Source organism: Martes martes (genome assembly GCF_963455335.1).
Source record: "Martes martes genome assembly, chromosome: 4".
Lineage (NCBI taxonomy): Eukaryota > Metazoa > Chordata > Mammalia > Carnivora > Mustelidae > Martes > Martes martes.
In genome coordinates this window covers 114744253-114761980 of record NC_137891.1, presented here as the reverse complement: position 1 = coordinate 114761980, position 17728 = coordinate 114744253, and positions in this window count along the sequence as shown.

Sequence of the window (17728 nt, the reverse complement as noted above, 5' to 3'; positions counted from 1 at the left end):
TTTTGGCTAGCACTAATAGCTATAAGAAAAGAGCCAAAAGTAGAAGGGTGGTTGCCAGGATCTGGGGGGTGAGTGTTGTGGGGGGGCAGGAAATAAAGAGTTGTTGTTTAGTGACTATAGAGTTCCCGTTTTGCAAGACGACAAAGTTCTGGGGATCTGTTGCACAACAAGGTGGATACACACTATGTGAATACACACTACTACATTGTACAATTAAAATGATGCAGATGGCAAATTTCATGTGTTTTTAAACTACAGTTAAAAACTTTTAATTACAAAGGAGGAAAGAAAGAAGGAGGGAGAGAGGGAGGGAAGTAAGGAGGGAGGAAGGAAGGAATCGAAGGAAAAGACAACAGAAGGGCCATGAGGTCCCGTGCCCCATGAAGAGGGCCTAACTAAAAACAGCCAACACAGGCAAAGCGAAGCTGAGAAATTGAGTCCTGATAACTTTGTATAAGCTCCTGAATCTAGTCATACTTGAAGCTGGTCCTATCCATGGACTTTTTGTGTCTTTATTTTGAAGTAACACATGTACAAGATTTTAAAAGTCAAATCATATTACAAGGTTTATAAACAACAGCTGTAGAAGTCCCCTGCCTACTCCTTCCCATCTCCTTTATCTTCCTCTTAAGTGCTATCTGCTACTCCATATGGTATTTATTTCCATATTTCTAACCAGTAGGGTTATATTGCACCTCCCAGGTTTATAATTTCACATGTGATCTATTGACTTTTGGTACAGAAGGTGAGGATTTAGCACTATTGCTCTTCATTATTCTTCAACCTATGTCATCCTTCCAAAATAGCTATATTTTTAAAGATTTTATTTATTTATTTATTTGTGAGAGAGATCACAAGTAGACAGAGAGGCAGGCAGAGAGAGAGGGGGAAGGAGGCTCCCTGCTGAGCAGAGAGCCCAATGTGGGGCTTGATCCCAGCACCCTGGGATCATGACCTGAGCTGAAGGCAGATACTTAACCCACTGAGCCTTCAGGTGCCCCAAAATAGGTATTTTTAAAGTTTCAGTTAAATCACTATTTTGTTTTCCTCTCTGAAATGTCACGTGATTACATTTCCATCTTTCACTATTTGTTCTTTCTATAGATAATACTCTCCTCCCTTGTATTCATTGCTAATTTTTCACTACCATAATTTCTTCTTACAGTCACAAAAGCATGGTACAACCCTCTGAATTCAACCTCCTTTTTCAGTGAAATAGTCTTTCAGTTCCTTTTGTTCCTTCAGACATCCCCTCCTGGAGACTTCTATCTGCCTGTTTCAGTCTGTGCTAGTTAACTTCCAGGCCTGCTGTGAGGCTTCCTTGACTTTCTTTTCAGCACTTCCCATGGTGGACACTACAATATGTCCCTCCAAATGGATCCTTCTTCTTCCCAAACACAAAGCTAGATGATTTTTTATCAGTTTTAGCTGAGGGGATGTGAGCAGAAATGACGCCCACCCCTTACAGACCTGATCCATAAAACCCTCTGGAGAGTTCCTTTTCCTCTTCTCCAGGCTGACGTTAGAAGCTATGTACCAAAGATGGCAGAGTCCTTGTCTGCTGCACCCAGAATAATGTTGTGGAGCAGAGACCCATCCCACTCTGCCTTCTTTTATCACTGATTGCATTTTATAAACAAGAGATCATCTTTTGTATTGTTTAATTATTCCTTTTTGAAGCATCTGTTTCTCATTTCAATAATGCAACATCATCTGTTACCTCTTCAAGGACACTGAAGTGTGTGTGTTTGTTTTTAAGATTTTATTTAATTACTTATTTGTCAGAGAGAGAGAAAGGGATCACAAGTAGGCAGAGCAGCAGGTGGTGGGGGGTGGGGGTGGGGAAAGCAGGTTCCCTGCTGAGCAGAGAGCCCGATGTGGGGCTCTATTCTAGGACCCTGGGATCATGACCTGAGCATCTGAGCCGAAGGGAGCAGCTTAACCAACTGAGCCACCCAGGCGCCCCTGTTGTTTCGTTTTTATTTGAGTTTCCTTTTGCTTCCTGCACTGTCTCTGTTTCCTCCAGGTTCTTTTTGCCATCTATCTGCTTTCATAACTTTCAAACTTCAAATTTGAGTTTTTCCCCAAGTATAAGAGTATCATCATTGGCTCTCTGAACATGTTTGAGAGTGAGGCATTAAAAAACTGATTAAAAGCTCTGTGACCACAGGTGAGGTATATTGCCTGGTAGTCTGCATGCAAGAGATAAGGCGACTGGCTGGCCTTTTTAATTGAGAACCCTCAAATCTCAGTATGGTAGGTTTTTTTCTCTGGGACTGGCCAATCTCCCTAGAGATGGATTTCCTGTCTAGACTCCTGCTGGGTCTCCCTAAGCCCAAGTGTGGGAGTTCTGGGAGCTGAGCTGGGGGTCGGGGTGGGGGGGGCTGGGGGCTGGAGGTCTCACCATTCCGAATATGGAATGCCCCCTGTTTTCAGAAGATGTCCCTACCTTTTCATTTTCAGGTGCCTCCTCTACTCCTTGCCATGTGTAGTGTCTCAAGGACAGGGAGATCTCTGGTTAATCCACCAGACTAAACCTTCATCCTGTCCCAAGGCTGGGAAGAGGTGGGAACCTCCTCACATACACTTTGAGACAATATCTCTGTTTTCAGCCCCACGCCTCCCCTCAACCCTCAGAGGCTCCTGCTTTGCCAGTTGTGAGCCTCTCCAGGGTTCTGTGGTGTGAATGGGCTTGATCCTCCTTTGAATCTCTTCATAATGAGTATTGAGATACACTGCCCAGACGCTCCATGTTGATTGATGTTCTCATTTCCTTGCCACTGGGCTGATGGGCTGATGTAGGCTTACAGCTGAGTTCCTTCCCAGGGATCGGCTCTGGCTGAAGGGACTCACCTCACCCAGAGGTATAGCTCCCTTACATGGTCAGCCACATCCAAGGACTGGTCTGTGGAGGTGTACAAAGGCCCGAGGCTCTGGCCTCCATTTGGGATCCCTCTGAAGAGTTTCCTGTGAGGTCAGCTGAGACTGCTGTGACTGCCTCTCTGCCCGGCCGTGATTCTTCTGCTCTTCTGCAGGTGTGGCTCCCAGAAACTTCCTGAATCACATCCACCCCCCGACTCGGGGTCTGTTTCACAGACAACCCAATCTAAGAATTTCTTGGCATTTCTCATTTGCTCTCGTCTCCTCTTTTCTGTTTATATCTATTTTTTTCTCCTCTGCTCTCATTCCGGTGATATTTTTACAAGGCATCTGGGATGAACACGTGTATTCAATCTATCGTGTTGAACCAGAAGTGTGAAAACATATTCATAACACCATGGAAATTATAAACCCAGCTTCCTATAGGTCATGTGAAAATTATTAAAATTAACTCCATTTTTTTGAGACCCATTTGAGATGGAATGTTAAGACATGAGAAACCATAGGGTAAATAGGAGAGACTCAGATCATCAGAGAGTAACCCCTGTGCTTTCCTGACGTATCCTTACCCCACTCTGTTCTCTGCCCCTTCCTGGTAGAGGCCACTAAATCCACACCAAGCTCTGAGGAGCATTTTCTTTCCTTTCCAGGCCTTCACACTGGTTGTTTTCCTGGCCCGAGCCCCTCTCTCATGTCATCTGGCCAAATCCTCCTAATCTTGTGGAATCCAGCAGAGAATTAAGCCCTACACCCAACATCGGCTCAGGTACCCCCCTGGTGTACCCAAAGCACCCCACATCTACCTTCACACTCTGACTTCAACACCAGGATTCTAATTGCCTGTGACTTTGAGCTCCATGAGCATAGGAACTGAGTATATTGTTCATCTTTTTAGAACTAGCACTTGTCACAGTACCTGACACATAGGAGATGCTCAATCACGTGTGTGGAATAAATGAGTAAACAGATGGGTCAACGGATGGATGATTCAAACAGTCTTCCCTGGGGGGTCAGTCATAGAGGAGCAAGCCCTGACGCCTGGGGAGAAAAGATTTGGAGTCTATCCAAGCCCTCACCCACACCATGATCCTAGAGGTGCTAGAGCAAAGGAGAAGTATAACCCAGCACTAACTGGTCTGGGTTGGCAGAAATGGGGGGGGGTGGATGTGAGACTAGCTATTTTGGGGCACTGATCCAAAAAAAGGCAGAAAAGGGGAGATCACACATAAAAATGATTATTACCAACCTGACATTGCAAAAAACTTACAAAAAGGAACCTCGGTGAGAGCCTGTGGTAACAACAGCCTTCCTACTAACACTTTTATTTCAGGAATTTCTTAAAAATCTGCACTTATTATCTTCACAATAGTCTTAGGAGTTGGGTGCTTATTTGTATTCTATTATAAATGAGGAAACTGAGGTGCAGAAAACTTGTCCCAGGCCATTCAGCTGGGAAGTGAGAGTGCCAGGATCTGAATCCAGACAGTCTCTTAACCACAGAACAATAGCTCCCCCTCCTCCCATTTCCAGATCTCACCAACTCAATGCCAACCCCAGGCTGACAGAGAAGAAATCCACCTTTTCAGATAGAACAGCAATATTTCTGCCTTGGCAGTATTTCCAGCTGTGTTCAGTCCCCAAGCCCAGGTATCACGGAATTTAGGTGAAGAGAGCTGGGAAGGAGAAAGACCCAGGTGGGGGGGCTTTTACCCTCATCACTCAACAAATGAACTGGGAGAAAGAATCAGTCCAGAGGAAAAAGGGGAGAAAAAGAATCTCTGGAGGGCAGGGCCAACCAGCTGTGCTTCACTGCAGAGCTGTCCCCTCCAGGCCTGCCCACGGGGACCTGGTGGTCTGCTCTCAGCTGATGGGTCCAGAAAGAAGGGGCCAACAGCGGCAGGGAGCGAGTCAGAGCCAGTGACTCACCCCACATGGGGCCAGAGGTTCAGGAACACATCACAAGATGCTGAGACACGTCTCAAACACTTGCCAGCTGAGTCCATCTGGAACATGAGTTCTGAGCATGAAGGAGTGGGGAGACGAGGGGAGGAGCCCTAACCCTGCAGGTCACTGACAGCTGACTCAGAGCTGACTTCCAAGGCCAACCGGGATGGCCTGGGCTTGTTGCAGACCATCCCCAAAGTGCTGTGAGAGGTCATGAGAGCCGCCGGGCTGCACTTCCAGAGAGTTTCCCAAGGACAGAGGAAAAGCAGCTCCTCTGACGTCCAGCAGCTCCACACCCATCCCCCTTAGATCTCCTTTCCCCTGTCAGGGATCCCTGTTTTCTCAGGACAGCCCATCCCTAAATGTGGGCGGCATAAGAAAGGAATGGCCACCAAACATCCCCAGGGGCTGGCTTGTTGCTGTTCCTCTGAATCCTTTCAACGGATCCAAAGCTGGGCCATGAAGTAGTTCCACTTGCCTAAACAGAATTTTCCCACTTGTAATTATTGAATCTGTGAGGTAGAATTATTTATTTCACGCCTGTCTTTCCCACTGGGCAGTCAACTTCACCAGGGGCAGTTTAGTCTTGTTCGCCAGCACCTGGGAGAGTGCCCAGTACACAGTTGGTGCTCAATACATGGTGGATAAGTGATGAACCGTGCATGGATTTATTCCAGTCTTTAGAGGTTAGTATGAACCAAACTCCCCTCCTCACCCCCCTACCCTCCACCACCCCTCGTCTCTCGTCTCTCGGCTGACGGGCCTTCGGGTCATCAGATGCTCTGGTTGCCCCCTCCCTCACTGCCCCGGGCCTGGTTCTGCATCTGCTGAGGTGGTAATTAAAGCTCTCCCAAGAGCCTGAGAGCTGGAGCCCAAGTCACGTGGCTCGGGGCCCCAGTCACAGCTCAGGTGTCAGGGGCCCAGGCTGTGCCCCGGGGGCTGGAACAGGAGGGCAGGATCTCTGGAAATTATCTGGGGACTGAACTACACGGATGAAGAATTTGAGAAGTTGGGGAATCAGCTTTTGAAAGGAAATGTCAGTAACTGAGGGGAAAAAACAAGGAGGATGGAGGGCGAGCTCCTTGGCTATGAGAAAGTGTACTGGCTCCAAGTCAAACTGGCTCTCTTCCAGATTTTTATTTCTGGTGTTTGGTGGTTAAATAAAAAAAGCTTATAAACTTAACTCCAGTTAGGAAAAAATACAACTATTTCAAATATTGATCCTGAATAATCCCTTCAAACCAGGCGGTGGGGGGGGGGGGGACCACCCGGTGTGCAGGAAGGGAGGGGCCCGGTGGGGGAGGGCTGGGGCCAACCACAGTTCTGGCTGTTGAATTGGAATAGCACAACCCCTAGTCGGGGCACATATTTTACTGGTCACCTACCCACCTCCCATTGGATTTTAAGGACCAAGACAACAAGTCAGTTTGCAGGCAGGTAGCTTCCAGCAGTGATTCTCCACCTTTCTAGACCATTCCTGCGCTAACATTTACATTAGGATATTAGGTGACTCTTCTTCTCCAGGCAGAAATTATTTTTAATGTGGAAATGAATTCCAAATAATTTTATCAGATTAATAAAAACGTTACAAATACCAGATAGAAAAACTAGCAAGGGATGTGAACTGGCAGTTCACTAAAGGAAAACGAAGGTCCGATAAACACCTGAAAAGATGTTCATTCCCAATAGTTATCAAAGAAATGCAATTAAAACAAGGAGAAACCCTGTTTAGCCTTTCCAGATTAAAAGAAATGTTATTTGCAAATTTTAACTTTTGAAAAACCAGAATCAGGGCGCCTGGGTGGCTCAGTGGGTTAAGCCACTGCCTTCGGCTCAGGTCATGATCTCAGGGTCCTGGGATCGAGTCCCGCATCAGATTCTCTGCTTGGCGGGGAGCCTGCTTCCCCTTCTCTCTCTCTGCCTGCTTGTGATCTCTCTCTCTGTCAAATAAATAAATAAAATCTTAAAAAAAAAAAAAAAAGAAAAGAAAAACCAGAATCAGCTGGAAGACCACAGAACTGAGATCTCAGAAAAGCAAGTAGCCACAATATTCTTATTAAAAAGCATGTAATAATATTATGTATGCATAAATATATGTGATATACCTATATATCTTCCCAAACACTCATAATAACCAGCTATAAAATGCAACGGAAAAAAGAGTTCATTCATAGTAGCAATAAAACAACAAAATTTAGGGGCACCTGGGTGGCTCAGAGGGTTAAGCCTCTGCCTTCAGCTCAGGGTCCTGGGATAGAGCTCAGCTCAGCAGGGAGCCTGCTTCCCCCTCGCTCTCGGCCTGCCTCTCTGCCTACTTGTGATCTCTCTGTCAAATAAAAACAAAATTTAAATGTCCAGTAATTAATATAATAAGAAATGAGGGACCCGTATAAAGAAAAGCATTCTGCTTTATTGAGGGCAATGAAAACAAAAGACCCATAGATCTGAAAATATCCAGAAGAATTAAAGACTTAAATGTAAAACATGAAATCATAAAAGTCCTGGAAGAGAATATAGGTAATCATGTAATTCTGAGATAGGGAAGCCCTTCTATGGATGACCCCAAAGGCAGGAACCATTAGTTAAAAGTTCAATAAATATGATAATATCCAAGAAAAAAGATTAGTTCCAGCATGTTGATAAATACCATAAACCAAACAAAAATAACAAACTAATTACTATAAATAGTAAATATTTTCTCATTGTTAAAAGAAAACATAGCCGAGGGCACCTGGGTGGCTCAGTGGGTTAAAGCCGCTGCCTTCGGCTCAGGTCATGATCCCAGCGTCCTGGGATCGAGCCCTGCATCAGGCTCTCTGCTCAGCAGGGAGCCTGCTTCCTCCCTTCTCTCTGCCTGCCTCTGCCTACTTGTGATCTGTCTGTCAAATAAATAAATAAAATCTTAAAAAAAAAAAAAAAAGAAAAAAGAAAACATAGCCGGCATTACTTTTTGTTATGGAGCATTCATGAATATCTACTCTAAAGGAGCATTTTGGGGTAAAGTGTCAGTAGAACCTGGTTAAGTCCTTATTTCTCATCAGTAAACAACTCTATGGGTTTTATTCTAGCTCCTCAAAAACTATCAAGGTCTTTTGGTCCTTAATGTCCTTCATACATTATGTTGTCTTTGCTTAAAAAGTAAATATTCCTTCTGTCGTCACCATGAGCAGCCGTGTCTCATTCTTTAGGCTTGCGCATAAATGATGTCTAATTCAAGTCATTCCTTACTGTTTAGCTCACCAACATGTGCATTTCCTTTATAGAATTTATCAAAACTATACCTTGTGATTATAAATGTATTTGTTCATTTGTGACTTCAATACAGAGTATGATCCCAAGGGCCACACAGGAAGATGCCTTCCTGATAGACCGGCAGAAAGCAGTGTTTGGTAGAGTCTGGCAAAAGCCAGGCAGATAATACTGATTTGTGGGATGAATGAATCAACACTCATCAGGGTGTTGGAGATGTAAGAGAAAATGAGACAGTCCTTGAGTCTGGGAGCTGACACTTTAGGCACTGACAGATTGATTGAATGTATGGATAGATGAATGAATGAGTGAATGAATGAATGAATGAATAGGCTTGGATAAGCCTTTCATGGTAGTATTCTGTAAGGATTGCCTATCTGGTTTTTACCTCTTCCAGGGGACCAGAACCTTGACCTTAATCATGTGGTAGGGTCCGAACCCTAACCCTAGTCAATACCCACACGACCAGTAATACACCACTACTGCATTCAAGGAGTGCAGTTCAACAAAGAAATTATTGACAAGAACTTTCATTTGTTCCTCATGTCTTGATATTCAAAGTAGTCCAGTTCATAATCCCTGCAGGACTTCTCCATCTTTTTTCTCTATCCCAGTTCCCTCCGGTAGCCTAAGAATGTAAGTCATCTAAATCAATCTAGACCTTTCCTTTACCAAATCCCCATTCCCCTTCTTTCCCAACAAACCCATTCCGCTCCCTACCCCCAACACATTCCCATGACCTCTTCCACTCCTAGCTATTTAATAGGACTTAATCCCTTCTTAAATCCTTTCCATCCCCCTACCTCCTGGTCTGTGTCTCTCCTGTCTTCAGAATTTGTTTTTACCAAAGTCCAGGAATAAGTCTGACAAAGGCATTCTCTTGGGAAGATAGGGGTAAGTGCAGGAGAGCAATGATCTGGAAATTACTGGAATCTCTTTGGTGGCCTGCAAAGGGGGATGGGGAGGGGCATGGGAGAGAAGGGATCTCACTATCCATCATCCATAAAATCCCTACATGCCCAACCTTTTCTGGAATCCTTCCTTTCGGGCCTTGTTATATCTGAAACTTGGCTGCACCCTGAGTACTCAGTTGCCCCTGCTCTTAGACATACCATAAAGCCTCTACCAAAGAACATTCTCCCACCTTCTTCAAAACCCCTAGCTCTGAAGCTTATGACATCAGATGATACTACCAAAGAGCTGTCCTTATGGCCTGGTCCCTCCTTGCTTGTTACTTATAGATCAGTCTCTCTCTCTCTCTCTCTTTCTCTCTCTCCCTCTCTCATTTCTGTGACAGAGCCTGCCTTTCTCATCTCTCTCATCTCCTAAATGTTGGAATGCACTGCGGGCTCTGACCCCTTCTCTCTCTACAGCTAACATCTAGGTAATGTCATCCAATCCCATGGATGGCCCATTTACCCATAAGCTAATAACACCTGTTTATATCTCTGTACTCTAACCTCTCCTGTGCTCCAAACTTGTATACCGAACAAACTCATATACTCACATCTCTATCCAAACAGACATCTCACTCTTACCAGAACTCTTGATTTCCCCCATGTTAAAAATAAGACAACAGGCCCAAAATGGAGCTGCTTACTTAGCATAAGCCCCACATCTCCAGACCAAGACTTAATTACAGTTTCAGCTCTCCCAGAAATGGAATCTTAAGCCAGTCAATCAGGAATTGCCTGATCAGTGCTAGTTAGATAATTTACCTTATGGACTGCTACCATCCCTGCAAGGAGAGTAACCTTGCAGCACCCAACCTGTTTTTTTGCCTAGCTAACATTGTTCCTGCTCCCTTCTGCCTATAAGTCCCATTTTGTGTAGCTCCTGGAGCTCCTTTCTATCTGCTAGATTGATTGCTACCAGACCCATGAATCATTGAATCAAGCTAATAAGACATTCAGTTGAATTTTGGTTTGGGGCACCTACAAAGATCCTGTCCTTACAGTTTTTTTCTATCCCAGTCAATGCACCTTCCATCTTCTGTTGCTCAGCCCCCAAGCCTTAGCGTCATCCTTGACTCCTCTCTCACACTCCACATTCAGCCTATCAAATCTTGGCATTCCAGAGTCTATGTGTTTCTCACCACCTCCACCATGTCTTCCTGTGTCCAGGCCAGTTCCCTTATGCTCTGATTAGTGCCATAGCCTCTGAGACAGATATCCAGCAGCTTCTCTCTAGTGTGTCATTTATCACTTGGGTTGAACACAGTGTCCTCTGGGCCCTCCTGAAGAACAGAGTCGTGGCATTTCCCAGGCTCAGATAGTGTAACCACTCCAACATGCCAGCTGTTCTGAAACTTTTGGTCCCTCTTCCACCATCTACCACAGCAGTTTTTACATTTCTACTTTGCTTTATTTGGAACATTGCTTTCTCTGAACAGCATGTTAGCACTACTGCTCAGAGACCTTACCAGGGTGTTAAATCCCACATCATAGGAGAACAGTCCCATACCAATGAACTCTCCACAGCAAGAGGCTCAAAGTGACCCCCGCGATCATCCCTCCTGGTATTCACACTCTTGTGTGATCTTTCCCCCTTGAGTGTAGTCCAGACACGTGCTGAGATAAATGTGATTACGCTATGTAAGATCGTAACATCCATCTTGCTAGAAGTCTGTCTCCCTTGCTGGTTTTGAAGAAGGAAGATGCCGTGTTTTAAATTGCCCTAAGGAGAGGGCTACATGGCAAAGAACTGAGGGTAGCCTCGGCAGAAGCCAGCAACACACTGAGGCCTTCATTACAACAGTCCGCAAGGACCTAAATCCTACCAACAACCATGTGAACTTGGGAGTGGATCCTTCCCCAGCTGAGCTTTCAGATAAGACCCCACCCCTGGCTGATTCCTTGATTGCAGCTTTGCAGAGGACCCAGCGAAGCTGTGCTGGAACCCCTGACCTAGAGAAACAGTGAGGAAAATAAATGTGTATTGTTCTAAGGCACTCAGTCTGTGGTAGTACTACTGTGCACCAATAGATAGCTAATACATTTACTCTTATCCAATCTTAGGTTCTATCATTCTCCCCTTGATCGAGCACTCCCAGGATCCAGTCCCATCCACACTCTCCCAGCCTCTATCCATATACACTGACCAGGTCTGGCAGCTCCTTTCTCTCCTTAGTAGGCCCAGCACTTCCCCAGCTGGGGGTACATTGTGACTTGGCCCTAGTTATTGGTTTTAACAACCGTCTGTTACATTTTGCCAGAATCTAGGACTACTCGCCCAATCTCACCACCCCCATTCCTACCAAGGCAGTTTCCATTCCTAACAGGGAAGGGCGTATCCATTCTTCGATCATTTAGGTCAGAAAACTGGTGTCATCCTTGATTTTGCATTTTCTCTCATATCCCACATCCAAGCACTGAGCATTTATTGTCAGATTTTCTTTTGAAATGCATGTAAAATCTGACCCTTTCCTACCAACTTTGCTTGCTCCTGTCCTGAATCACCACAGTTCTCATCAGTACTTTTCTAAGAACCACTTCATTGGTCTTCTCATCTCAGTTTCTTCTCTACAGTGAGAGTGATCCTTATAAAACACAAGATCATATCCTGCAATTCAGCCCTTTCCAGTGATTTCCTATCTCATCTCGAATAAAACCAGAGTCCTTGCCAAGACTGTAAGGCTACCTGCTCTGGCACTTTCCAGCCTCTAACTTCCTCTCTTACCCACACATGGCAGCCACATGGCGTCCTTGCCAGGCCTTCAGCACCCCAACAATCCTGCTCCCACCTTAGCCTTTGCATTCCTTGTTTCCTCATACAGAGTAAATACCACCCCCACCCCCGCCCCATACAGACACTTCCTTTGGAGCTCTGTTCAAATGTGCTCTCTGTGCATACCTCCTCCTCATATCAAAGAGGCATTTCTTACCAACCTACCCTAGTCCCACCACGCTAACTTTGCTCTAGTCTTCTGCATAACACATGTTTATCGGATTGCTTTCCCCTCTAAAACGCAAGTTCTCTAAGTCAGGTCTACTGTTCACTGCTGTGTCCCCAGCATTTAGATTAGGACCTGATACATACTGAACATTCAGTAAGTATCCGCTGGGGGTGCCTAGACGGCTCAGTCTATTAGGGCATCTGCCTTCAGCTCAGGTTATGATTCCGGGATCCTGGGATCAAGCCCCATTCAGAGGAGAGTCTGTTTGTTTCTCTCTCTTTCCTCATCCCCCCAAATAAATAAATAAATAGAATCTTAAACAAACAAATCCAGGGGGCAACAGGTAGCAGCAGAAATGGGTATATCAGTTGCCTCTTTTTTACAGTCTAGGGATTTCCCATCTTGTATTTGTTATTGTCTTATCATCTCATTCAAAATACAGTTCTAAAACCTCATGGCTTCTACCCAGACCAACAAGGTTCATGACACGGCACAACCAAACCCCTTTTTCCTTACCCATTTCCCAAACACACATCCACATCCACACCCACACTTAGACTTAGCAAACAAATTCCTCACAGAACACATTAAGCCAACCAAATATATAAAAATCTATATTTACAAAAAGATTAGAAGGAGTTTATGCATTTCACAAAAGGACCCTTTGCTTTGGAAAAGGATTCACCACAGGAATCCTTTAAATAACTAGTTCACTAAATGATTTTAAAATAGGACTTGGCTTCAAGCATCTCTCCTAGAAAAAAAGAAGGCTATATTTATCAAATATCTACTTCTGTTCCAGTCACTGGGCATGTACCATCAGCCATTATTTTATTTTATACTGGTATTCTGTGACTTAGCAAGTTATACCAGGGATATATCGAGTTCTTACATTAGTTTATTTGTATCTTTTGAGTTTCTTTGAGTTTCTTTATTCTTTCCCAGGAAAAATATAAAAATATATAGCACCCTAGGATCATTTAGTTTAGTGGGGGCGGGGAGGGAGGGGACAAATAAATACATTTTACACACTGCAAAACGAGAGAATTCCCAAAAGAAGAGAATGAGCTTTGAAATGAGCTGGCCTCATTTGGATTGTCCCATATAAACCGCATGTTCTTGGACGACTTCCTTAGGGGCGCATTTCAGCCTCAGCTTCTTTATTGATCAAAGTGGACATAGTGCCAACCAGCTCAGAGCAAAAGCAGAACTGAATGAGATGTAAAATGTTATTTTCTATCTTCTTTCTACAGGATATGACAGATCACACTTGGTGCAAACCATGTGAAATGCCTGAAAAAAGGAGGAAAATATTCATTAATTACCTGATCTGCATGACAGGCTTACTATGCGCCAGGCACTGTTTTAAGCGACAGGGATCTGGTGATGAACAAGAGAGTCCCTGTTTTTCCTGGAGCTTCCATTCCAGATAGGGAGATACTGACAATAAATACACTGAAACAATAAATACACTGAAAATGAAAAATATTAGCGGGGAATGAGTGCTACACAAAGAATTAAAGCTGAATGATGTGATGGAGAGAAACTGGGTGTCCTCTGGGGGCTGAGTGGTCTGGGGAAAGCCTTTTTCCATGTGACACCTGAGCTTAGAACTGAATAAGAAGGGGTAGCCAGCTGTGTGATGATCTGGGGACAGCCTTCCAGGCAGAAGGACAGCAAAGTCCTTCAGGCAAGAAAAAGATCACAGAACATCGTGGCCAGAGCATAACAGTTGGGCAGGAGAGTGGTATTAGCTGAGGACAGAGAAGAGGAGGGTTCGGCTCCTTAGGGCTTTGAATGCTGATATAATCACAGATAAAAGGCTAATCTTCCTAATATGTAAAGGATTTTTAGACCCTGAGAAGTGAAGGACAACAACCCAATAGAAAATCAGGCAAAGGGATGAACAGATAGTTCACAAAGGAATATAATTCACAAAGGAATATATCTGTATAAAGACTCACAACTCGACTTACAAGAAAAATACAAATTAAAATTACATTGAGATGCCATCTTTATCCACTAGACTGGCTAAAATACCAGACTTGGATGATGCCCTCAGCGGGTGCAGCTGTGGGAAAAGAGGCGTTGTTGACAGGGTGTCATATGGTGTACCTTCGTTCTGATGGGTGAGGTGATATATTGCTCATTGTGGTTTTGATTTGCATTTCTCGCCTCACACCTGTCAGAATGGCTAAAATCAAAAACACAAGAATCAAGTATTGGTGGGGATGTGGAGAAAAAGAACCCTCCTGCACTGTTGGTAAAATACAGATTGGTGCAGCCACTGTGGAAAACAGTATGGAGGTTCCTCAAAAAATTAAAAATAGAACTACCATATGATACAATAATTCCACTACTGGATATTTACCCAAAGAATATGAAAACACTCATTCAAAAAGATGCATGTACCCCTATGTTTATTACAGCATCATTTACAATAACCCAAATATGGAAGCTGCCAAACTAGCTAGCTATCAATTGATGTATGGATAAAAGAAGATGTGGTTTATGCACACACACACAGGAATATTACTAAGCCATAAAAAATAATGAAACATTGCCACTTGCAACGACATGGATGGAGCTAGAGAGTATAATGCTAATGAAATAAGTAAGTCAGAGAAAGATAAATACCACGTGATTTTCACTCATCTCTGGAATCTAAGAGACGGAATAAATGAACAAAGGAAAAAAGGGACAAACCAAAAAATAGACTCTTAACTACAGAGAACAAACTAATGGTTAGCAGAGGAGAGAGGTTGGGAGGGTTGGGTGAAAAGGTAGAGGGAATTAAAAATACACTTATGGTGATGAGCACTGAGTAAAGTGCAGAATTGCTGAATCACTATGTTGTACACCTGAAACTAATATAACACTGGAATTTAATTATACTGAATTAAAAAGATTAAATGAAAAAAAATTAAAAATTAAAAAAGAACTAAGTTGTAACATCCAAGAAAGAAAGAGAGAAAAAAAAGGTATAACTTCATAGGATACAATTTGGTAATATTTATTAGAAATAGAAATGCATTCACTCTGTGGCCCAGGAATCCCTTTTTCTGGGACTTTATCCTTGAGCTTTTCTTGCACACAAACCAAAGAACCTACACATGAGGCAACCCACTGCAGCTTGTTTATAAAGCAAGAGATAGAAACAAGCCAAGTGCTCGCTAAAAGGGGCAGGTGAAATGGATGATGGTATATTCCCACAGAGGAATCCTATATGAAAAAAAAAAAAAAAGAAAAAAGAAAAGCAACAAGGAACTGTCTAATATTCTGATATGGAAACAAACTACATTAAATGAGAAAAGCAAATGCAGAACAGGTACAGAAATTCTCATTCGCTTGCATTTTAAGAAACACCACAAATTGTAAAAAATGATTACCTATGGGGAAAATGGGCTGGGTAGACACAGGAGTAGGAGACAGACTTACTAACACATACTTGTTTATATGACTTAAATTTTCAAGTCATCTGAACTGTCTTTTTACTCAAAACTTAAAAAAATAAAAAAATTAAAGACAAAAGTGAATAAACAAGAAAACCTACCGATGGAGCTAAGAACTGACAAAGGCCTTAGAATAAATTCCAAATTTCTTTACCAAGTGTGTTGGGAAGTTGAAGAGCTTTCAGTGAGGCTTTGACAAGATCTAGCATATTGTGAAGAGAATGTGCGGCAGCCACGTAGGGAACAAACTGTAGTGGGACAAGAAGGACACAGAGGTCTGTGAGTGGAGTGGGGGGTGGGGTGGAGGGTGAGGAGTGGTCTACGTGAGAGGTCAGGATGGGTTAGACTCGACTGAGGTGCAGGCAAAGGCCAGCTGAGTATGTCTTGGAAGTGAAGTCAGGAACACTTGGCAATACATCCCCTGTGAGGAGTGGGAAAATAATAAATTTGTCCCATGAGCAACGGGGTGCACGATGGTGCTAGCAGAGCTCAGAAAGGGGTTGAAATAACTCACAGATGGGGCTGTTCCAAAGGCTCTATGGAGCAGAGTGTGTACTGGCAGAGCCATGAAGGACCTTACGATGTGAGATGTTAACACGGTGAGAAGCCACTGCGAATGGATAGGAAGGGGGCACCAGGCAGGGGGCAGAAGGAGGGCTCTGCCCTGCAGAGGAGGCAGAGCTCTCTCTTCAGAGTTGCTTCTGTATTTCTCCACTGCAACTCAGCTCTAGACCCATGGGCATGAAATGACTTGAAACAAATCCTGTTTCCATGACATACTTCTCCTAACCATAACCTACACTTCCTGACTGTTTCCTTGCAGTAACTATAGAGTTTCTCTCACACACATTGGCACTCTGAGAATATGCTGGAAGGGAAAATTCAAACAGGCAAAATGGGGACCGTCTGGCTAGGTTAAGATTTGTCGTTTTTGCCATTTGCTCACAGTTGCTGATTTACCTTCTCTTGGAGCTGTAGTGGAATGGCAAAGAACGATGGGTTTCGCTGGGGTCCATGTTGAACGCACCAGCAGATGCTTCTACTTTAAAGGCTAATTGGTAGGCTGCAAAGCTTTTTGTTTTGACCTCTCCTCTCCACTTAAGATTTGATAACTACGCTGGCCCATGGAAAGACTCCTCTGCAGATGCTTGTACTTAGCTTGAATCAAGAGTAGTGACCCTAGAAGTTTGTGTTTCTGATGAAGAAACTACTTCGGGGGTAGACTGTTATTGTCTGGGTTGGGTCTTAATACCGATAATGCAGTGTTCTCTCTTTCTAAACAGAATCCCCTTCACCAAACAGAATCCATGTGTTTTTGTACTTTTGAAATTCAGCATTATTTCAACACTCTTGTCGAGTGCACTGTGTTCTCTGCAGGAACTATGTCATAGGCAGTTTATGACCCGGGATGAGTAACAGACCAGCGTGAGGGCCTCCACCCAAATCACTTATGAAGACTTTCAGCTCCGGATCTTTGATCGGTCAAGTGGAAGGAACCAAGTTGGGTTTTAAAGCTGAGAAATTCTCGTTGTCCTTGCCCACCCTTCTTGTGCAGATGGTATGCTGAGTCTATAAAAGGATCATGTTCTGGGGTTAGAAAATACTGAGAACATGTTTTTTTCTTTTCTTTTCTTTTCTTTTTTTTGAGGGAGAGAGAGAGTATTGGCATACAAGGGGGGATTGGAGAGGAAGGCAAAGGTAGAGAGAGAATCTTTTTTTTTTTAAGATTTTTAAAAATTTATTAATTTGACAGAGACACAGCAAGATAGGGAACACAAGCAAGGGGAGTGGGAGAGGGAGAAACAGGGTTCCCACTGAGCAGGGAGCCCAATATGGGGCTCAATCCTAGGACCATGGGATCATGACCTGAGCCAAAGGCAGATACTTAAGGACTGAGCCACCCAGGTGCCCCGAGAACATGTTTAAAAAAAAAAAAAGGCAGAAAATGGCTGAGATGTAAGGGTGTGTGGTGTGTGTGTGTGTGTGCACACTTCCAACCCTCATTTCTTTTTAAGATTGAGTTCATTTCAGTCATGTGGATCTACCATGAAAGTTTTTTTTTTTTTAAACGAAATCTCAGAGGCAGTAACTGGAGGTCATTAAAAGTCAATTTAAGCTATGACATTTTATGGAAAGGGAGGCGATATCATATGACCTTGATTTTAAGTGTGAAATTAAATCTACATAAAGGGCAGTGTTCAGTTCCTCTGAAAAAGCTGAGATAGAAATTTAGACACAAATGCAGCCAATATGCCAAAACTCAAACTTTAGATCATCAACAATGTCCATAAAATTTAAACCAGCCACT